The 23,692-nt window shown below is 43.8% G+C and overlaps 1 long non-coding RNA gene across 1 annotated transcript in view; it reads right to left on the bottom strand.

The window, feature by feature from the left end:
* LOC130356915 (uncharacterized) overlaps nt 1–22,269 on the bottom strand; it is a 30,459-nt gene extending 8,190 nt beyond the window's left edge. Inside the window, exon 1 of the long non-coding RNA XR_008889034.1 lies at nt 22,148–22,269. This is a non-coding gene — a long non-coding RNA (uncharacterized LOC130356915). The remainder of the gene's footprint in view (nt 1–22,147) is intronic.
* Nucleotides 22,270–23,692: the final 1,423 nt, after the last annotated feature.

The raw sequence follows: 23,692 nt of genomic DNA, 5'->3' as shown, positions 1-23,692 counted from the left end.
CCATACATTGTAGAAAACTTCTCTTATAGGACAGGGATACTGAAAGTAGTTGCATATTAGGAACTATAGACACATCAACATTAATTCTTACACTCCCATGTCAGAGAATATCTAAGTTGGCAGAAAGGAAAGCTACACATGGTGTCATGCTGTGAGTTGCCGTTTTTCAGCATTTGGAGGGCCACAGTTTGAGACCACTGGCCTAAACCATTTCCTAATACAGTGGTCCCTCAACATACGATGGTAATCCGTTCCAAATGGACCATCATTTGTTGAAACCATCGTATGTTGAGGGATCCATGCAATGTAAAGTATAGGACAGTGGTCTACAACCTGCGGACCTCCAGATGTTGCAAAACTACAACACCCAGCATGGCCAGACAGCCAACGGTTGAAGACCACTGGTATTGGAGGTTATACTTACGTGTCCCCGCCGCTCCGGAACGTCACCGCTGCCCTGGATGTCGCCTTCCATCGCTGTCGTTGCTCCAGCAAGTCCTCTGCTTCCCCGGCATCCTCGCTCTCCGTCGCCGCCATCACGTCGCTACGCACGCCGCTCCTATTGGATTACAGGACGGCATGCGCAGCGACGTGATGACGACGATGGAGAGCGCTGACGATACAGGGGATCCCGAAGAGGATGCGCCGGAGCCCCGAGGACAGGTAAGTGATCATCAGCGGACCACACGGGGCACCGTAAACGGCTATCCGGTGGCAGCTGAAGCAGTCAGCGCTGACGGATAGCCGTTTATGCGATGGCCCCGACATACAAAAGCATCATATGTTGAAATGATCGTATGTCGGGGCCATCGTAGGTCGGGGGGTCACTGTATCTACCATTGAAAGAAAAGTCAGGACACCTCCATACACAATAGATCAACAGGTTCCACTGAAATTGATTTCGGTTTGGTGTGTGGTCTTTACAGGTCAACAACATCGTAGAAAATAGATGAATGTTCAGTTTGGCTTCATGTGTAGATAGCCATGTAAGATGATAGGGCAGATGAATTGTATAAAATTGGTACAAGGCTGACAAGACACATGACATTCCCAAAGAAAAAAGAAAACAGTTTATTTTATGTATGAATCAATGTTCCTCATAAGATTTCATGAAGAAAATAGTTTTTCTTTCTTTTTTTCCCCATGTATTTCACCAAAGCATTTTTTTTCCTCTAAGAATCTATGAGAATCGGAGAAAGGCTCCGTAATTCAGAAATAAGGAGAGAAGAGCAGTCATTGATAATAACCGTAACAATTGTAACTGCAGTACTATGATAATCCTTGGATAAATGTTTCAACTCATTCGCTTATTACAGCAAACACTCAGTCAATGATTTACCCTCATGTTCCTGGAGGACTATTTAAGCTTCTATTTAAGGAGGGGGTCATAGTGCAAAACCATTGAGAGGCCCTCAATACATAAAATCTCTATATGGAGTGCCCACATAAAACCCCAATCAGTGATAATAAGTATGCCATCCTCTCATACTGCAGGCAGCAATTTCATGGGTTGACTCTTTTCTGAACAACGCACATGAGTGCAAGGTGACAGATATATCATTAAAGGGTTACTCCGGTGGAAAACAATTTTTTTTAAATCAATTGGTGCCAGAAAGTTAAACAGATTTGTAAATTACTTCTATCAAAAAATGTTAATCCTTCTAGTACTTATCAGCTGCTGTATGCTCCACAGTAAGTTAGTTTCTTTTTTAATTTCTTTTCTGTCTGACCACAGTACTCTCTGTGTGCTGACACCTCTGTCCATGTCCGGAACTGTCCAGAGCAGGAGCAAATCCCCATAGCAAACCTATCCTACTCTGGACAGTTCATGACACATGGATAGAGATGTCAGCAGAGAGCACTGTGGTCAGAGAGAAAATAAATTCAAAAAGAAAAGAACTTCCTCTGTAGCATACAGCAGCTGATAGGTACTGGAAGGATAAAAAGGGTTATCCAGGAATAGAGAAACAGAGCTAATTTCTTAAAAAATTGCTCCCTGTCTGACTCCAGGTTGGGTGTGGTTCTACAGCTCAGTTACATTGAAGTGAATATAGCCAAGTTGTAATTCCACACCCAACCTGGAGACAGACGGGGAGCAGTTTTTGAAAGAAATTAGCTCTGTTTTTCTAATCCTGGATAACTCCTTTAACATTTAGGCGTAGCCTCCGAGCGCCCACTTACCTGCACCGATGCTGTGACCCAGCCTTCCGCAGACCGGACCTTCAGGCCGAGCTGTCTCCGCTGAGCGGTGAGTGCACGTACGTGCCTTTGTTGCTATAATTTACAAACCTGTTTAACTTTCTGGCACCAGCTGATTATGAAAAAAAAAGTTTTCCACCAGAGTACCCCTTTAAGACTTGATGGACTGATATCTTAAAAGAAAGGAATTATGGCCACTGATCTCATTAACGAAAACAGCGCCAGAAACAGCGCCAGACTTGGGTGGGATTTATTATATATCCTGTTTTTGTGGTATAAATACACAAAAAGTTCCTCCAGGACATATATCCTTATCATACGTCAATGTCATGTTTGAATTAACTGTGTCCCTCTGGCCTTACTCTGAGTACTAAGTACTCTACTTATATACATTTTACACTGAAATAAATGTAGAGCTTATACTTAAATAGATAAATTAAAATCCAATTTTATTTAGCAATAAAATATAACATGGAGCTCCACAGACAAGATCTACCAATGAAAAACAGAGCGTGAGGTTCAATACTATTATAACACTGAGGTCCGCTGGGGACCCCCGTGATCTTGCACGCAGCACCCTGTTTATAATCAGTCCGGGAGCACGTTCGCTCCGAGTCTGATTACTGGCAATCACGGGGGCCGGAGCATTGACATCACGGCCCCGCCCCCGTGTGACGTCCCGCTTCGCCCCCTCAATGCAAGCCTATGGCTTGCATTGAGGGGGCTGAGCGTGACGTCACACGGGGGCGGGGCCGTGACGTCACAATTACTCGCCAGTAATCAGACCCGGAGCGAACGTGCTCCGGGGACTGATTGTAACGGGGTGCTGCATGCAAGATCACGGGGGTCCCCGGCGGCAGGACCCCCGCGATCAGGCATCTTATCCCCTTATCCATTACCCCCTTTAAGGTGCATATGCATATAAAGTCCCTGTTTTTGTGGTGTAGATTTGTAACACAATTTGTCTCAGTTGCTGTTTAGAGACATTTTATTGCGACTTTTGCTTTAGAAGCTTTTTCTATAATTGTGTAGCTATGCCATCGACTGGTTAACTTTTTGAAGTGGTCATGAATGCGAGATTTGTTGCACAATTTGTCGCAAAGCCCTCAATCTGACGCAAATCTACACCAGTCGTGACCTGGTTTACAATACAGTGGTCCCTCAAGTTACAATATTAATTGGTTCCAGGACGATCATTGTATGTTGAAACCATTGTATGTTGAGACCAGAACTCTATGGAAACCTGGTAATTGGTTCTGAAGCCACCAAAATGTCATCCAAAAATAGGAAAAAGTGAGAATTAAACAAAAATAAGTAGATAACTGATACAGATGAAGCAAATCCTCACATATAAAAGTAAGAAAGATCTGCTGGGAGCTGTAAATCACTGTCTATGTCAGTGTTTCCCAACATGGTGCCTCCAGCTGTTGCTAAACTACAACTCCCAGCATGCCCGGACAGCCAACGGCTGTCCGGGCATGCTGGGAGTTGTAGTTTTGCAACAGCTGGAGGCACCCTGGTTGGGAAACAATGGTTTATGTAGAGGACAGGAGCTTCTTCAGGGTCCTATACAGTACACCCAGTGTGCCAAATGAAGCCGCCCTTACTTGGTGTCCAAAGGAGCAGCTAACCCTGGCACAGGTAAGGAGTAGTACAGAACTTGTAGTTCCTCCCTGTACTGTAGGGGGCGCTACCAGACAGCCAGTCAGTGCATACACTTCAGTAATACAGGTGATTTACCAGTGAATGCCCATTCTGATTGGTCAGTTCCTCCAGTTGTGACACATTTCACAGATCTGGACTGTCCGTAGCATTGTATGTTGAGTCTGGTTTCAAGTTACGATGGTCCAGAAAAGACCATTGTATGTTGAAACTATTGTATGTTGAGGCCATTGTAAGTTGAGGGATCACTGTACTGGCTGTGGAGAGCATTTTAAAAAAAGGTGCACATTTTGGCACAACAGGTTAATAGTGGCAGAAATAGATAAACAAATGGTGTACTGAAGTGTAATTTCGCAAAAATAGGAAGTAGCACCATATTTATCACATGCCATGAAAATGTAATAAATTTGGCGCACGTACACATCACCACCACACGAATTAAAGGAGTAGAAAAATCATTGTCCGGCACTGCAGCTCAGTCCTGTTCACTTGGAAGGAACGGAGTCAGATATGGGACTGGTTTTCAGGGACAACAAATCTCCCACACGGACAAAATGGACGTATGTCTTTTGGACTCACTATGTAGCAAACACATGAATGTTAAAGGGCAAACTAATTGTGATGTATCATGAGGGGACATGGGAAAGGATAGAGAGGGCACATTCACATATGGTGTGTATTATGTGCAGCCACTAGAAACAAATGGAATAAATAAACAGAGGGCCTTGTAGGGTCTCAAACTGTGATCGCCACATGGTCACTAATGCCGCTGAATGTTTGTTTTTTCATAAAATCATCTGGGAATTTTGTCCAGAACATCAATGGGTGTGCCCCTTGGGATGCCTCCAGAAAGGGAGCCAGGGGGGACGATGAATCAAGGTGACTACATTAAGGACAAAACCTTTGAGGATTTCTCAAGACTTTTAAATGATGCAAAAATGAATACAAATTAGGTGGGTTCTCTATGAGAAAGGCTTAGTTTCTACTTGGATTTTTTGTGGCCCAAAGAAAAAAATGGCCGAAAAAACGCCACAGCATTTTCCTGTGTTTAGCGTTTTTTTTTTCTTGCGTTTTTTCTGGCGTTTTTTGCCTTATAGTGGAAATTGCATTTTTGATCCCTTTGACATTTTTTAAAAATTTGTTGGGTACAAAAAAAAAAAAAGGAGGCAGTAGTGATGGTAAACAATGTATTTAAGAAATTTATATTTTTTTCTAACGGAATTTTACTTAATTTTTTATAAAGTGTGTGTGTGTGTGTTTCACTTTTTTTTCTCTCTATTTTAAAATTTTTTAGGTAGTACTACTACTCCCAGCATGGAACAGATTGTTCCATGATGGGTGTAGTAGTGCCTGTACTAGTAGACATATCGCACCGGGTGTCACTCCTGACACTCGATGTGATCGTCCATAATATAGCAGGGATACGGAGCGGCTCTATACAGCGCTCACATCTCTGCTCTGTTCTCCGGCCAGTGATGTGAATAGAACATCACTCATTCATATTTTCTGCCCAGAGTGGGGATTGGCCGGATGGGGTATAGTGCAGAGCAGGGCCGGTTTCAAGCTTAGCGTGGCCCTGGGCAAAATCAAAAGTGGGGCCAGATTTTCAAATTTTTGGTCACTTCAGATACCATAAAAAAAATCTAAAAAGCAATTGAAAAGTCCCATCAAAACAATAATGGTACCGATAAAAACTACAAATCCCAGAGCAAAAAATGACCTCATACATCCCCATATACAGAAAAATAAGAGTTATAGGGATCAGAATAGTACAATTTTATATTTTTGTATAGTTCCCCCACATTAGGTGGACAGTATAGTTCCCCCACATTAGGTTGGCAGTATAGTTCCCCCACATTAGGTTGTAGTTCCCCCACATTAGGTTGGCAGTATAGGTCCCCTCACATTAGGCTGGCAGTATAGTTCCCCCCACATTAGGCTGGCAGTATAGTTCCCCCACATTAGGCTGGCAGTATAGCCCCCCCCCCCCCACACACACATTTCGCTGGCAGTATAGTTCCCCCACATTAGGTTGGCAGTATAGTTCCCCCACACTAGGCTGGCAGTATAGTTCCCCCACATTAGGTTGGCAGTATAGCTCCCCCCACATTAGGTTTGGCAGTATAGTTCCCCCACATTAGGTTGGCAGTATAGTTCCCCCACATTAGGTTGGCTGTATACTTCCCCCACATTAGTTGCGCAGTATAATTCCCCCACATTAGGTGCACAGTATAGTTCCCCCACATTAGGTTGGCAATATAGTTCCCCCACATTAGGTGCGCAGTATAGTTCCTCCACATTAGGTGCAGTATAGTACCCCCAAATTAGGTTGGCAGTATAGTTCCCCACATTAGGTGCAGTATAGTTCCCCAAAATTAGGTTGGCAGTATAGTTCCCCCACATTAGGTTGGCAGTATAGTTCCCCCACATTAGGTGCCCAATATAGTTCCCCCACATTAGGTGCAGTATAGTTCCCCCCACATTAGGTTGGCAGTATAGTTCCCCACATTAGGTTGGCAGTATAGTTCCCCACATTAGGTTGGCAGTATAGTTCCCCTACATTAGATTGGCAGTATAGTTCCCCCACATTAGGTGCAGTAGAGTACCCCCAAATTAGATGCAGTATAGTTCCCCCACATTAGGTGCACAGTATAGTTTCCCCACATTAGGTGCAGTATAGTTCCCCCATATTAGGTTGACAGTATAGTTCCCCCACATTAGGTGCAGTATAGTTCCCCACATTAGGTGCGCAGTTTAGTTCCCACACATTAGGTTGGCAGTATAGTTCCCCCACATTAGGTTGGCAGTATAGTTCCCCCACATTAGGTGCATTATACTGTAGTTCCCCCACTTTAGGTGCAGTATAGTTCCCCCACATTAAGTGCAGTATAGTTCCACCACATTAGGATGGCAGTATAGTTCCCCACATTAGGTTGGCAGTATAGTTCCCCACATTAGGTGCAGTACAGTTCCCCCACAGACATACAGCCTTCAGCCATATACAGTATATGGCTGGAAGCGGTATTCCTGTGTACTGCCCCACTTCAGTGCTCCGACCACCCCTCCTCTGGTCATTGGTCATGACCTACTGCTATGGCCTATAGGTCATAACAGTAGGTCCCGGGACAGGAGGTGTGGTTATCGGAGCACCAAAGCTGACGTGCAGGTAACTTACCATGCACGTGCGTCCTCCTTCTCGATGCTCCTCCGTTTCTATGGGCACACACGCCGACGTCAGTGATGTCCCTGTGTGTGCTACCTCCCGGCGGCCCCTGCGTTTTTAAAGTTAATGCGGGGCACAGAAAGGTAACCGGGACATCCTTGTGTCCTGAAAAGATCTTTCGGGACACAGGGATGTCCCAAATGTGACGGGGCCCCCTGCGGGCTGCTCAGTGGCAGATCCCACCCTGGATCCGCCACTGAGCAGCCCGCAAGGGGGCCCCCTGGGGGATGGGGGCCCTGGGCAATTGCCTGGATTGCCTCGCCCCAACACCGATCCTGGTGCAGAGATGCGAACGCTGTAGAGAGCCGCTCCGCATCTCTGCAATTGATAGGACGATCGCATCGGGTGTCAAGAGTGACACCCACTGTGATCTGTCCTTAACTGCCGGTACTACTGCTCCCAATATGGAGCACACTCTGTTTAATGCTGGGAGCTGTAGTACCTGCATTAATAGACAGGCAGTGAGTGTGACTTCTGACACCTATTGCGATCTGTGTATTAATGCAAGTACTACAGCTCTGAATAGGTGTATATATATGACAGTGCAGGGGACCATAGAAGAGTGGCCGGCCGCTTCTATAAATTATACAGAAGGATCGCAACGGACCCGGGACGATCTGTCAAATAGTACAGGTACTACTACTCCCATCATGGAACAGTGTGTTCCATGCTGGTAGTAGTAGTACTACCTAAAAAATGTAAATAAAAAAAGAAAAAAAAAAGTTACACACACACTACATTTTTATTATTGTCCACTACATTTTTAGTGCTCTGCCCGCCCACATAAATTGATCCCTGTTTTAAAAATTAATAAAAATGTTGTTATAAAAAAGATAAATTTCGTTACATAAATTTTTTCCATCACTACTATATCTTTTTTATTTTATTTTTTTTTTAATGGTCCCTTATGAAATTTTATTTTTAAAAAATTATCCCCATTACTTTTTTTGGATCGCTAAAGTCCAAAGAAGAATAAAAACCGCCTGCAAAAACGCTAAAGGTAAAACCCACATGTCGTTATTCTTGGCATTTTTTTTACTCCCATAGACTTCTATGGGAGAAAAACTCCACGACTTCAGGGGAAAAAAACGCCTTAGGCTCAACATGTTGCGACTTTGCAAAACCGCCAATGAGCTAAAAAAAGAGTGAAAAAAACGCCAACAGTATTTAAAAAACGGCAAACTGAAAAACGCAAAATAAAAAAGAATTATGAGATTTTTCATTGATTTACAGCTAACATCTGGCCGCAGCATTTTTTCTTTTGGGAAAAACGCACAAAAAAAGAAAAAACAAGTAGAAACTTACCGTATTCTTCACCATATAAGTCGCACTTTTTCTTCCCCAAAACTGGGGGGAGAAAGTTGGTGCGTCTTATACGGCGAATACACCCCTATCGCGGCGGTCCCTGCGGCCATCAACGGCCGGGACCCACGGCTAATACAGGACATCACCGATCGCGGTGATGCCCTGTATTAACCCTTCAGACGCGGCATTCAAAGCTGACCGCCGCGTCTGAAGCAAAAGTTACACTAACTCGGCTGCACCGGGAGGGACCTTACCTGCCTCCTCGGTGTCTGCTCTGTGCCGGGATCCCCTGCATGGCCGGTGCTCTCCTTCGTCGTTATCACGTCGTCCAATAGGAGCGGCGTGCGTAGCGACGTGATGGCGGCGACGGGGAGCTGCGACGGAGAGTGAGGATACCGGGGCAGCAGAGACGTTCCGGAGCGACGGGGACACCCAGGGGACGCCGCGACAGCGATGGAGGGCGACATCCAGGGCAGCGGTGACGAGCGGTGACGGGTCCGGAGCGGCGGGGACACATGAGTATTACCTCCTAACCAGTGGTCTTCAACCTGCGAACCTCCAGATGTTGCAAAACTACAACTCCTGGCATGCCCAGACAGCCAACAGCTGTCCGGGCATGCTGGGAGTTGTAGTTTTGCAACATCTGGAGGTCCACTGGTTGAAGATCACTGTGACCTATACTTTACATTGTATTCTAGATTTTCCTCATTTAAAAAAGGGTGCGTCTTCTATGCCGGAGCGTCCTATAGGGGGAAAAATACGGTAGCCAAAAGGTTTTATGAATGCACTGGCCTCTGCAGGTGAAGTCTCTATATGCATTGAAGTTAAATTAATGATAACAAATAATCTTGCATTAAAAGGTGAGATATTGGTATATCTTAGAACACTGCATCTCAACCTAGCTCTGTACACCCTATATAGGATCCATTAAAGAAGGTCATAGATGGCAGATGACCTGACCAACTATCTATCTATCTATCTATCTAAGATCCCAAACCAAGAATTCCAGCGGCACTCCAGGTATAAAGCAAGTACAGTGTTTATTGACCCATGGTCAGCAGTGGATGCAACATTTCAACAGTCTCTCGCCGTCTTTCTCAAGCATGCTTCATCATCATCCACTGCGGACCATGGGTCAATAAACACTGTATTTGCTTTATTCCTGGAGTGCCGCTGGAATTCTTGGTTTGGGATCTTGGATGTCTATACTTGGTCTGCGACTGGGACCAAGTCACTATCCACGGGCACCCACTACCTTCATTAAAGGTGTTCTCTAAGCTAAAACTTTTAACCCCCGCTGTGCCCGGGCTGTAAAACTATACATAATAAACTTTCACTTACCTGCCTAGGATCCCCCATTGTTCCGATATCGCCGTCCCGTTCTCCGGTCCCTGTCTCTTCCACTTCCTGCGGATCGGTGACTTCACTCTGCGCTCAGCCTATCAGCGGCCGCAGCAATGTCCCGTCGCGGCCGCTGATAGGCTGAGCACAGAGTGAAGTCACCGACCCGCAGGAAGAGGAAGCTGACAGGGACCGGAGCACGAGCGGCGATATCGGAACAACAAGGGATCGTAGGCAGGTAAGTGAAAGTTTATTATGTATAGTTTTACCACCCGGGCACAGCGGGGGATAAAAGATTTCAGTTGGAGAACTCCTTTAACTGAAAAGGTTAAGCTGCTTCTACCATTTGTTCCTATCTATCGCAAGCAAAAGTCCAGGTTGAGCAGCACCTCAGTATAGGTAAAAGTCTTTGGCGCAGAGCAGCAGAAAGAGCCCAGGTCAGAAGCTCACAGATACCCACAAAAAAGAAGTTTGCTGGAGCACACAGGAGGAGAAGTTCAAATGGTTTTATTCTATTACATAACCTCCAGCTATGGAATGGAATAAAACCACTTGAACTCTATCTATCTCTCTATCTATCTAACATCTATCTACCTATCTATCTATCTAACATCTACCTATCTCATATCTATCTATCTATCTCACATCTATCTATTTATCTATCTATCTCATATCTATATATCTATCTATCTCATATCTATCTCAATCTCAATCTCATATCTATCTCATATCTATCTCATATCTATCTATCTCATATCTATCTCATATGTATCTATCTAATATCTATTTAACTAAATTATCTATCTAACTAAATTTCTCCTTAATATTTCTTCCCCCTGGAATGTTATAGTTGTTGGTGATGTTGCCTTCGAAAAATCCTAATGTTTGTACTTGGGATTGTAATGTGACCATTAGCAGGATAAGAGTTTAACATGGTCAATAAAGCATTACGGTCATAAAGATAATGAAGAAGACGGAAATGACTCACTTATACATTGCTTTCCACGTTTCGGATACCACATATATGGTGTTTGTGTACTTTTCAGGAAGCACCATAGATGACTTATTAAAATCATTATCATAACCAGCGCATCACAGTAATTATTGACAATATGATAACCAATAAGTGATTCATTATTGTATACTCATAAAACGCCCAGTCATTCTGTAGTAGCTATAGAGAATAATCCAGGTGTAAAAGAACCTATTTTTATACATATAAGGTTTTATACATGAACTACATACAGTATAGCATCCTTACAGATACTAATGGTTACATTAAAGGGGCTGTCCAGTTGGATGGATAGATAGATAGATAGATAGATACAAGATAGATAGATATTAGAGATAGACAGATAGATAGATAGATAGATATGAGATAGATAGATATGAGATAGATAGATATGAGATAGATAGATAGATAGATAGATATGAGATAGATAGATATGAGATATAGATAGATATTAGATAGATAGATATGAGATGGATAGATAGATAGATAGATATGAGATAGATAGATAGATATGAGATATATAGATAGATATGAGATAGATAGATAGATATGAGATAGATAGATAGATATGAGATAGATAGATAGATATGGGATAGATAGATAGATATGAGATAGATAGATAGATATGAGATAGATATAAGATAGATAGATAGATATGAGATAGATAGATAGATAAAAAAAAAATGCCTACAGAACGTGCTCACCAAAGCAATGATGATAAATGTCCCTGCTATTTCCTACGCAGGGACCTCCTTGGCAGCACAAGCTGGCTGCGTTCTTCTCCCGCTACAATGCAGGCGCCGATGAGTGACGTCATTGGTGCCTGCACTTCGTGGGGTCAGAGTTCACAGGTCTCCTCTCAGTGAAGCTGCAGGTCCTGCGGCTCACACTGAGAGGAGGCTTAAGCTGTGTGTGCGTGTGCAAACACAGTTAAAGTGGCGATCGCTCGCCTGGGGATCAGGGACAAGTGTCCCGGAACCCCATTAGCGGAGTGAGTGCCTCTCCGCCCGGAGCCAGCCCCGCGTGCCACTCCAAAACACCCCGCGTGCCATGAATGGCACTCGTGCCAGGGATTGCCAACCCCTGCCCTAGGGGATAAATTGCTCAGCACTGGACTTCTTCTTTAAAGGGGTACTCCAGTTGAAAACTATTTTTTTTTTAAATCAACTGGTGCCAGAAAGTTAAACAGATCTGTAAATTAACAAACTTTAAAATCAGCTTCCAGAGGAAGTTCTTTTCTTTTTGAATTTATTTTTTGTCTGACCACACTGCTTTCTGCTGACACCTCTGTCCGTGTCAGGGACTGTCCAGAGTAGGAGCAAATGCCCATAGCAAACCTATCCTGCTTTGCACAGTTCCTAACATGGACAGAGGTGTCAGCAAAGAGCACTGTGGTCAGACAGAAAGGAAATTCAAAAAGAAAAGAATTTCCTCTGTAGTATACAGCAGCTGATAAATACTGGAAGGATTAAGATTTTGAAATAGAAGTAATTTATAAATGTGTTTAATGTTTTGGCACCAGTTGATTTAAAAAAAATGTTTTGTTTACCACCGGTGTACCCCTAGCTTGAGTAGTAGCAGATATTAGATAGTAATCTGAATCCATCCAAAAAGTCACCATGACAACATTGCTTTTGAATGCGATCAGAACAGGAAATGTTATCAGAATGTTTCAGTAGTGCAGCCTCAGGCTATTGACCTATACGTTAGAACAAGCAAATCTCAGAAGAAAGATAGTAAAGAGCCGTTTTCCGTAACTCTTGCAATAAAGGTAAGTCGGGTGAGCCGGTGTGTGGCCAGCTTTTGTAAATTATTCATTGAGGGCTGGATTTACTCAGCGTATACGGCTATTGTTAATAATTTATCACATTATACCTTATTCAGGAACGTGACTGCTGACATATAAGGCTACAGGTAAAGTTTGACTTGGGAGGAGGCAGAATCTTTTGTTATTGAGGATTTACAGTAGAAATAATCTTGTTTTGTTGTAATCCCTCCTTAAGAATCAGGCCGCTCGAATCAAACCAGTTAAACCAGGGAGTGTAACTAATACAATGACCAAAGGCCTCTTCTCCAAAGGGATTTCTGATGTTAATACTCCTGTGGCGTAAAATAACAGCCGAACTGAAAAGTGGAAATAGAGGATGACAGCTAAAGAAATATGAACATACAGCCTCACATGGTGACCTCAACAGACAGAGATATGTGTCTACTTTCTAACAAAATATTCAAAAATGGAAGATTCTGCATAAAGGCTCTTACGTTTTCTAGTTACTGTTGACTCTTAGGCTGGGTTCACACCTAGTGATCTGGTCATTTTAGACAAAGCCAGGAGTGAAACTACACAGATAAAAACTCTCATGGCAAGATTTACACCCTTTTCTGTGTTTTTGATCCATTCCTGGTTTCAGCTACATGCCGACTAAAATACCACATGTGAATTCGGTCTTAAAATGTATGCATATATTCCATTTCTAGTTTTCCATCTTATGATATCTAGCATAATACTACTTAGAAACAAAATAGTCAGATTTATTTTTATGGGTCGTGCATGAATTTTTTTTTTTAAATTTACTGTGCATTTGGACTACACGACAAGTACTTGTGGGGTCATTGGGAGAAAGGATTTACTATTAGACCCCTGAAGATCAGATCCTTTTTAACCTTAAAGGGGTACTCCGCTGCTCAGCATTTGGAACAAACTGTGAATGCTGGAGCTAGCATCGGGAGCCCCGCCCTCTCATGACACCCCGCCCCCTCAATGCAAGGTTGTCAGGCCCTCCCATAGACTTGCATTGAGGGGGTGGGGCTATGACGTCACAAGCTCCCGGCGCCTGTACCAGAGTTTGGAACAGTTTGTTCCAAACGCTGAGCAGCGGAGTATGCCTTTAAAGGAAATGTATCGCCTAGATTTTTTGGATGATTAGAGAAAAATTCTAAAACATGTTGCCAGATACTGAGACATGTTCCTTTTTTCTATTCTGTTCCTTTTTTTTTTTTTTTTTTTCAGATTTCATGCTGCCTGAACCATAAATCAACAGGGCAGTCTCTGACAACTTCTACTTGCCCCATGGGCCTTGATTGATAGATCTCTCCTTATACCCAAACAGGACGAAGTCTATCAAGTAAGGCAGGAAGAGGCCGTCGGGGACTGACCCAAGGACTTGTGATTATGGCAGCATGGAAGTTCTGACAGTTTCCTTTTAAAGACCAACAGAATGATTTGGTTTCCTAAGCATTCCATCAATCCTATTTTTTTTTTTTTTTTTTTTTACAACTTGTTTAATATCAATAGCCTAAAATAATATAATGTATGTATAGAAGAGTTTTTTTAATGGTTATGATGGTACCAATATGTGTTTATTATATGTAGCTTGGTAACTATTATATAATAAAAGGTAATACATGTAAAAAGATTGTGTTAGCATGTTTATTTTTTATTACATATTGTTTAAAATTAAGATTTATTAACTCATTTATTTCCTACAAAAGGATTTTTATTAGTTATTTATGATTTATAACATATGTACATATATGCAATTACATAGGCTGCCAACTTATTCCTTAACAATAGTCATCATAAACTGTCCACACCAGGGTCCTTCAATGGCTGTCTGCCCATACAGCATATGGAGATGCATGTTAGAGAGAATTCATAAGACTCATCGGGGCATTCCTGCTATGCGTTTCCTTCCATGCTTCAAATGCATTGCATAAAATGGTTTAAACAACAAAGATCAGAAGTTCCACGCACGCGCCGTGACTCACGCGGCAATTCGCCGTGTGTGACCGCTCGAAGCTTCGGATTGCTGCTACTAGCAGGGGGAACAGCTGGAGACACACTAAGGGTCGGTTCACCTACAAATCCGTGTAGAATGACCCTACCCTAAAGGGGATCTGTCACAGGCATCCCCGGCACCAACCAGCAGAAGAGTGCATGATGGAGCTGGGAACGCTCCAAGTGCACCAAAGCACTTCATTTGCATATTTGCATTTTCGTAATTTGGGAATGGGGCCACAAAAGAAGAAAAAGATAAACAGAGTTGGAATCAGCATCACCCGCACTATTACCCTGTACCATTAGTTAAGTGTTTGGCGACGCTGGTGACAGATTTCCTATAAACAAATGCAAGAAAAAATTAGGATAGTCTATCAATATCAGATAGGTGTGGGTCTTACTCCCAGCACTGCCATCAATCGGCTGAATGAAGAGGCTGCGGTATTGCATCTCAGACCATTTCACTTAAACAGGATTGAACTGAACTACAAGGCACAGCCAGTACAATGTGTATAGAGCTGTGTTTGGGAAACACTGAAGACGACACTGTCTATTCTTTAGCTGAACAGTGGGGTAATAGAAACATAGAATGTATCGGCAGATAAGAACCATTTGGCCCATCTAGTATTCCCAATATTCTGAATCCTATGAATAGTCCCTGGCCCTATCTCATATGAAGGATAGCCTTATGCTTATCCCATGCATGTTTAAATTCCTTCACTGCATTAGCATCGACCACTTCTGCAGGAAGGCTATTCCATGCATCCACTACTCTCTCAGTAAAGTGATACTTCCTGATATACTGTAGAGACGTCAGACTTTTACTGCCTCCTTAGACACTGCAATAGCCCAATATTCTCCATCTGAATTACTTTACAGTTCATACGTCCTAGATACCTATGTATTAGCTATGTAAAGCCTGCTCCATTATAGTTCCTTGACTTTAAGAAGAACAAATATCCTATATGTAGTTTTCAGTCTGGATTATAGGTGAGAGAAATCTAGCTATTTTATCTCCATCCTGATCATTTAGTATCAATTTTCTAATAATTGAGCCATTTAAGGTGGAAATATTTTGTCTTCTTAATCCAAGTTAAAGCCTTAAACTATGTGTGGGAGGATTTGTTATGTTCACACATTAGTGCTAGAGTGTTCTCTGAGCTCTGCAGGGTGCGTGTTCTGGGAGTAGGTGTCATTTTGTCTCAGCAGCACATAGAACACACTTTGCATTCGACCAAACATTTACCCAATTCACTCAGCGATCAATACTTAGCACAGTACTCTAGAATGTAAGTGCACAGTACAAGGCTCAGATAAGGTCACCTCTAGGCTCAGAGCATTGTTGAATACTAAACACCATTAACAAATTGTCACTAATTCTCCTATTACACATAATTTATGACAAGGTTTATGGTCTTAGACAGGACAGTCCACATTCTCCCTTCTTTTTTGTGTCTCCTTGGATCATTAAAGGTCTGAAAACAATTTGTTATGAAGGATTGCCTGGAAAATACTTTAAGGCAAATGTTTTGGAACCACAGAAGCCTTATCACTTACCTGATGTTTACTATACTGACTCTTTATTGCTTCTTCAGAATTACCATACTTCTTGCTAAATATTACTTCATCTTGGGCAACAGTGGTCTGGGTGGTTTTGTGGGGCTTTTATATTTTTGGGCATCCTTAAGGTGTTTATCCATTCAGTGGACAGTCTTCTCTTCTTACCTCACCATACACATGGATGATTGGCACAGGTGAATGTTCATGTTTACTTTATGGTGAGTGGTAAACTGCAGCCAAACTGCTCTGGTGCTTGCTTCTTCTTTTCAAAACTATAGGTTCGCGTGAAAGTGAAAATCCAACTTGACCCTTCTTTCCACCAAAATCATTTGTCGGTGGATGGACAAGAGGCCACCATACAGCTTAGACAGTTGGCCGAACCTATCTAAATTGTATGGGCACCTTTAGGATAGGCCATCAATATTCAATTGGGGGAGGTCTGACCTCATGCACCCCTACTGATCAACAGATTTAAGGGATCGTAGCTTAGTCCACTGAAGTGAATGGGATGACCTGCACTATCAAGAACAGTTCCTATTCAATGTATGAATTTGCGCATGGTAAGTGATAAAAAAGCCACAGAGCTTACATGATCACAGGGGACCCTTTAGTCAACTACTCAACAGGGGTGCTACAGATAACCCATTTATAACAAAAATCCCAGAAACTCTAAGGATCATTCAAAATAAAGTCAAAACACATAAGATTAGGATGGGTCATCCAGGGAATTGATCATTCAAAAGATTTGTCCATCAACATGCCAGACTAAACAGGAAAATCTGTGCCATACACAGCAGAAAAGGGTCGAATGTCAGTCATCAAGAACATTTTATAATCCTACTATTTTAGCTGACTTTCATCTTAAGTATCACAAACTTTAAACCCCATATACATTAGATATGTCAGTCAATTTATACTTTGACTACCCTATTAAAACATGAATGTGGTGTGACCAAATAAATCTGTCATTAAACAAAATCTGTGGAGACAGTCGACTGCCAGACAAATGTAGACCACTTATCTCCAAGAGTAAAGCTGGCACTATACATAGGATGTTGACCGAATGGCAGCTAACTCTCTTGATCCACCCAAACTCATGTATATTCGTACAGACTCTGCTGATTGTGACTTATCTCACCTAGAACGAAAGGATTGGCCGATTAAGATACAACATGCTCGATCCTTCTCTCCCCCAAAATCTGCTGTCATGTAGAGGTAAAAAGGCCCCCATGTACATTATATAGTTAGTCAGTCCCACCGAAAACGCCATATTCATAGCCAACATTTGTGTGGATGACAAGCTTTAACAGATGGACTGTTCCATTAAGGTTTCCCTTAATAGTAGAGGGGGGATGACTGACGTTGCCAATAGATATTAGATTGTCAATGGATGCAAAATTGTCAGAAGACACTAAAATGTAATATCAATTGGCAGCTTATATAGTAGACGCAGCTGTTCCAAAGGGTCATGTAAATGTTTGAGACATAGGGTTACACTGTCCTTAGAGTTTACCACTCTACATAACAATAACCCTAACGTTTCACTAGAGTAAACTGATAGCACAATGTAAAAGAACGTTATTAAAGAAGTGTATAATTAGAAGAGCCTGTAATTTACATACATGCTTATTAAACTCTATTCACTAGTGTTCTTTTGATTTATTGAGTCTTGCAATAAATTAGATAGAATTGTTTATCATCGCTTTACAGGCTATGGGAGAGATTTATCCAAATCTGTGCAGAGGACAAGCGGGAGGGGGGTGGGGGGGCATTTGCCCATAGCAACCAATCAGATCACCTCTTATTTTTAAAAAAGCCTCTGAAAAATAAAAGAAGCGATCTGGTTGATTGGTATGGGCAACTGTACAAGTTTTGATGAACCCAATAAGTGTTTTTTCTGCATATGTTCATGACCCCCCATTTGTTCTTCTACTGACAGTAGTAAGCGGAGGGGGCAGCTTGCAGAATAATGAATAATATATTATCACATAATAAGGTGAATTAGTGGTAAATATCAGTTCCACAAAGGTCCCATATCAGCAGCATGCACTACCGCTAGGCATCCTGGCAGCACTGGAGGCTTTTGACTGTTATTAGATGCAAACAGGTAACAAACCAAGTATGGCTGGCACTATTATATATGCTAGGTGAAGGGCATGGTGGTTGATGGGCGATATGTGTCACCAAGGCTCCTGGCCTTACTGGGAATGATCAAGTGTAGGGTGGGGGTCATTCCCCACAATCCAGGCCAGATTTTGTTGGCCTTAAAGCTAGGCTGCCTCACCAGCTGAGGGGGATTTGCTCGTTGCAGCTCACAGTGCCCGAGAAAGCTGTGTGTGGAGTTCTTCCCTGTGGTTGCTCCAAGAGTGGAAGCTGCTGAACAGCCTAGCTGGATGCCTGGAAAAGTCTTGCTTGATGCCGCATGGCAGGAACTCAGGTGTGAACAAACACCTAGGAAATACAGATGGACTTTTGTTACGTTTTCCTTTTGTTCTGCGTTCAAAGACTGTTTGCAGTGTGCTTAGTGTGAATAAAACACTGAACTTTGATTTGAAAAGCACTGTCTTCTTGCCTCTATACTGCAACCGCACCTATCTGCAAGAGCGAGTCATCACAGTTGTTATCTGCTGGACCTTGTCAGAACAGGAGATATTTTGGTCTTTCATTTGACAGTCTTACTCTCGGTTGGGCAAACTGGCTGCATGGACCCTATTTTAATTTGATATTGGGTCCTGCCTTCCCACTGCATATCCTTAACCTCTTAAGGACTCAGGGTGTATCTGTACGCCCTGAGCCCGGTCACGCCGTGACCCCGCATCACACCGGGTCGGTCCCGGCTGCTAATCATAGCCAGGACCCTGGGCTAATAGCGCGCAGCGCCGATCGTTGTGCCGCGCGCTGTTAACCCATCAAAGTTGACCGCAGGCGGAGGTCTCCTTACCTCTCTCCGCAGCGTCCGATCGTCGATTGATTGCTCCAAGCCTGAGCTACAGACTTGTGGCTGCAGGACTTGACTTGAGGCCTCCAATGCTCCGGACATACACACACTGAGACAGCTTGACTGCACTGGACCTCAGCACATAGAGCTCTAAGCTCTAAAAGAGATAAGCTAGCTCCACCCAGGGCTTATATGGGGGAGACTAGCAGGGAGCCCATAGGTCACTATTGGGTTCAGCTGGTCACTGGTACAATACACAGTATAATGCATAACATATTTACAATGGGGAAAAGACTGTAGGGGGCCCTTGGGACACGGAGGGACATTGCCTGACAGGGCAGGGACGGTACGGGGTAACACCATCCCGTACTGGGCCACCACACTAGAAGATTGCAAAGACCCTGAAACTGAGCTGCAGCAGAGTGGGCCATACAGCATTTTTACAGGACATGTTTCATCAGAAAAGGCCTTTCCATGGTCGAACAAAGAAGTTGAATGCACCTGCTCAGCATCATATCCAGAGGTTGTCTTTTGGAAATAGACGTATGAGTGCTGCCAGCATTGCTGCAGAGGTTAAAGGTTTGTGTGTGTGTGTGTGTGTGGAGGGGGGGCAGTGGGTGGTCAGCCTGTCAGTGCTCAGACCATACTGCTGCACACTACATCAAATTGGTCTGCATGACTTAAATCTGAATGCATCCCAGAAAGAAGCCTCTTCTATAGATGATGCACAAGAAAGCCTGCAAACAGTTTACCGAAGGCAAGCAAAAGACTAAGAACATAGATTACTTGAACCATGTCCTGTGGTCCGATGAAACCAAGACTTATTTGGTTCAGATGGTGTCAAGCGTGCCAAGCATGATGGTGGGAGTGTCACGGTCTGGGCCTGCATGAGTGCTGCTGGCACTGGGGACCTACAATTCATTGAGGGAACCATGAATGTCAAACACTGTTATACAGACTGGGCACTCACTACTTTACAGTGTAACTGAGTGTCATTTCTTCAGTGTTGTCACATGAAAAATTATCATAAGATATTTACAAAAATGTGAGGAGTGTACTCACTTATGTGAAATACTGTATACTGTATACACAGTAAATTCTCCCTTAGTGGACACCTCCCAATAGGGGACACCTCCCAATAGTGGACAGTTTTTAATTCCCCGGGAGAGTCCCATAAGACTTAATGTATTTGCACCCTCTGAATAGGGGACACTCCCAATAGCAGTTGCGGACACACCCAATAGGGGACAGTAGGGGACAAAACACTCCCAATAGGGGACAAGGGTCAGGGTGTACAGCCAATACCCCAGTAAGGGCCCAGGCCCCCCGATACACCCACTGCAGAAGCCCCAGCACAGAAGCAGAAGACAGATGTTTAAACAGTGGTCTCCTGCTTCTGTACATCCGCCGCCCACATCATTCACCCCCCTCCTTTCCTGATGTCCCTGTGCCACTTTATTTCCCCTGTGCCAAATCACCCCCCCTTTTTTTACCCCCCCCCCCCCCCCGTGCCACATAATTTCCTCTTGATCTCCTCTGTGCTATTTCATTCCCCCTTTATTACCCTCTGTGCAAATTCCTCACCTCCTCTTTACTATTTCCTGTGCCATCTCATTCCCCATTTATCCCCCCGTGCCATTTCATTCCCCATTTATCCCCCTGTGCCACTTCATTCCCCATTTATCCCCCTGTGCCACTTCATAAAGAAGGGGGGGGTGATGACTTTGTACATAGGGTAATGAAGGGGGAATAAAAATGGCACAGGGGATCAAGGGGAAATGATGTGACACATGGGGTAATGGGGGGACCATTTGGCACAAGGCATAAGGTGGCACAGGGTATGAAGGGGGATGAAATGATACAAGGGGAGGGATAAGGGGTGATTAAACGGCACTGGGAGATTCTACTGTAATATCACTTTTTATCATGTTTTATAGGTTATTACAGTCTGGAGTGAGTACAGTACAGTCAGTTTTCGGTCATTCAGAAAGATTTTTAGGGGACGTCTCTCAATAGCGGACACTTTTTTATTCCCCGTGAGTGTGCGTTATTGGGAGATTGTACTGTATACAGCTGCTTGCTGATACTGGGAATCTGCCAAGGTTCTCAACAGTTTTGCGGACTGTAATCCTTTCACAAGAAATAATCTCTGACACAGGCTCTGATCACTGTAAGCAGACAAAGTGTATTTCCTTTTGCTGGCCAGATGCATCTACTTTCCCTGTCTGCAGAGGATGTGCCCTACAATCAGGGGGGGAAGTCTATATTTGTTCAGGGTCCCTGCTGTACAATTAGCAGTGGGAGCGAATGACTGAAAGATATCTCTGAGCTCCTACAATCCAACATGTTTCCCATGTCCTGTGCATCAAGGAAGCCGTAATACATTCAGCACTAAATATCCCAGGATGTGGCTCCGGAAAAAACAGTTGAATAATCAAACAGTGTAATCCCCATTTCCAGAGAAGGGGGGGGGGGGGGGGGGGGTTCCTCATTTCCTTCATCTCTGTTTTTGCAAGGAAAGTGGAATCCGTCTTCAAAGACACAAAAATAACCATTGATTCATTCTACATGGACTTTACAAAAACATTCAACCACCAGAGACAGAATAATTATATGATTTATTTCAATGTGTCATTCACAGATATTCAAATGAAGCAATGGGAAAATGAAATAACACACAGAGAATAATGTACATGTAGGCAACGAACATAAGGGGAGATTTATCAAAACCTGTGCAGAGGAAAAGTTGCCCAGTTGCCCATAGCAACCAATCAGATTGCTTCTTTCATTTTTGCAGAGGCCTTGTTAAAAATGAAGAAGCGATCTGATTGGTTGCTATGGGCAACTGGGCAACTTTTCCTCTGCACAGGTTTTGATAAATCTCCCCCATAGTTTAGAGGCAGCCTATGCAGCAGCTATGGGGTCCCTGAAAAGCAAGGGTCCAGCTAGTCAAATATTTTAATTTTAATGGCCGGTAGGGCCCATTAGCAGATGAGGGTGTGAGAAGTCAACCCATGGTTAAAGAATCATGTTAGAAGATGGGGGTGGGGGGGGGACCAAGCATAAAGGGGTACACTGTGGATGGGGTGTTTATTATTATTCTTTTTTAGATGCCCAGCCTTTACTGACCTCCTGTGCTTCTCCGGTATTACTACTTCAGTCCCTGGCACGATTCTCTTCCTGGTGTCGGGGATCGATCTGTCACCATGCAACACAGCAATGGCCGTAACGGTTTCCCATCCCGGCTGGTAATTGGCTGAGTTGGCAATGTGACATATTGAGCAGGAAGAGAATTGCATCAGACACTGGAGCAGCTATACTGAAGACACCATGGGAAGGTAAGTAAAGGTTTATTATTTTATAGGGGACAGGCTAGGCATCTTAAAAATAACACCCTAGCACCAGAGTAACTCGTTTAACTCTTCCTTCTACAGGCTGCTTTACAGAAAATTAACACCCAAATGGGGCCTTATTTAGATTTTTACTTTGATGTCTCCCTTTCTTCTATATATACCCCTGCATCACATCACCCACTGTGAGCTTTGCAGCAGTGCTGAGGTTTAAAGGGGTACTCCACCCAAAGACATCTTATCCCCTAGCCAAATGTGCTGGCCCAGTATGGGAGATGTTACCCCGTACCCTTGCTGTCCTGTCAGGCAGCCTCCTTCAGTGTCCCCAGGGCCCGTTGCACCTGTTTCCCCCTGTACATATGTTCTGCAGTGTATTTGTGGTATGGAGGGGTGTGTGGTGCAGGGCAGATGTTGTTACCCTAGGGGCAGATGGCATTAACCCCTTGTATGTGGTTGTGGTTTAGCCTATAACCAACAGAAGGTATACCGCTGGATCCTGGGCTAGGCTCTGGGGCAATAAAGACTCTGACGCCAAGTTACGGACAACGGTAGCTTTACTGAGGGTAGACAGATGGTAAAGTCTATAAAGTGCAGCTAGGGCCCAAGGAGGTAACCAGGATCCCTGTTAGTCTCCCCCTTATAAGCCCTGGGTGGTGCTAGCTCTCTCTCTCTTTTTCCTTACAAGTCTTTGCTGAGGTCCAGTGCAGTCGTACCTAGTGTGTGTGTCCAGACTGGTGGAGGCCTTAAAGTCAAGTCCTGCAGCCACCATCAAGTCAAGTAAGCTAAAGTCACAGCTTTATGAGTCAAGTCAAGTCCTTGTCATCTATCAAGTCAGCATGGTCTGCATTTAATTGTCCAGTCCTACTACAAGTCCCAGCAAGCCCTTAAGGTCTCTCAGTCACTGGTTACCTCCTTGGGCCCTGGCTTAACTGCATAGACTGTATCACCTGTCTACCCTCAGTAAAGCTACCGTTGTCCGTAACTTGGCGTCAGGGTCTTTATTGCCCCTGTGCCTACCCCAGGATCCAGCGTTATAACCTTCGGGTGGTTTTAGGCTAAACCACGCCCTGGCATCACGATTACAAAGGATTAATGCCATCTGCCCCTAGGGTAACAACATCTGCCCTCATCACACCCTGCTACCACACAAAGGATAGAGGATAAGATGTCTGATCGTGGGGTCCCACTGCTGGGGACCCCCACGATCTCGGCTGCAGCACCCCAAACATCTGGTGAACGGAGCGAACTTCGCTGGATGACTGGCGATGGGGGGCGGAGGCTCGTGACGTCACGGCCATACCCCACTCGTGACGTCATGACCACG

This window comes from Hyla sarda, chromosome 2, assembly GCF_029499605.1.
Source record: "Hyla sarda isolate aHylSar1 chromosome 2, aHylSar1.hap1, whole genome shotgun sequence".
In the NCBI taxonomy this organism is placed as follows: Eukaryota; Metazoa; Chordata; class Amphibia; order Anura; family Hylidae; genus Hyla; species Hyla sarda.
Note: the sequence above shows the minus strand (reverse complement) of the source record. Positions and strands in the feature narration are given on the sequence as shown.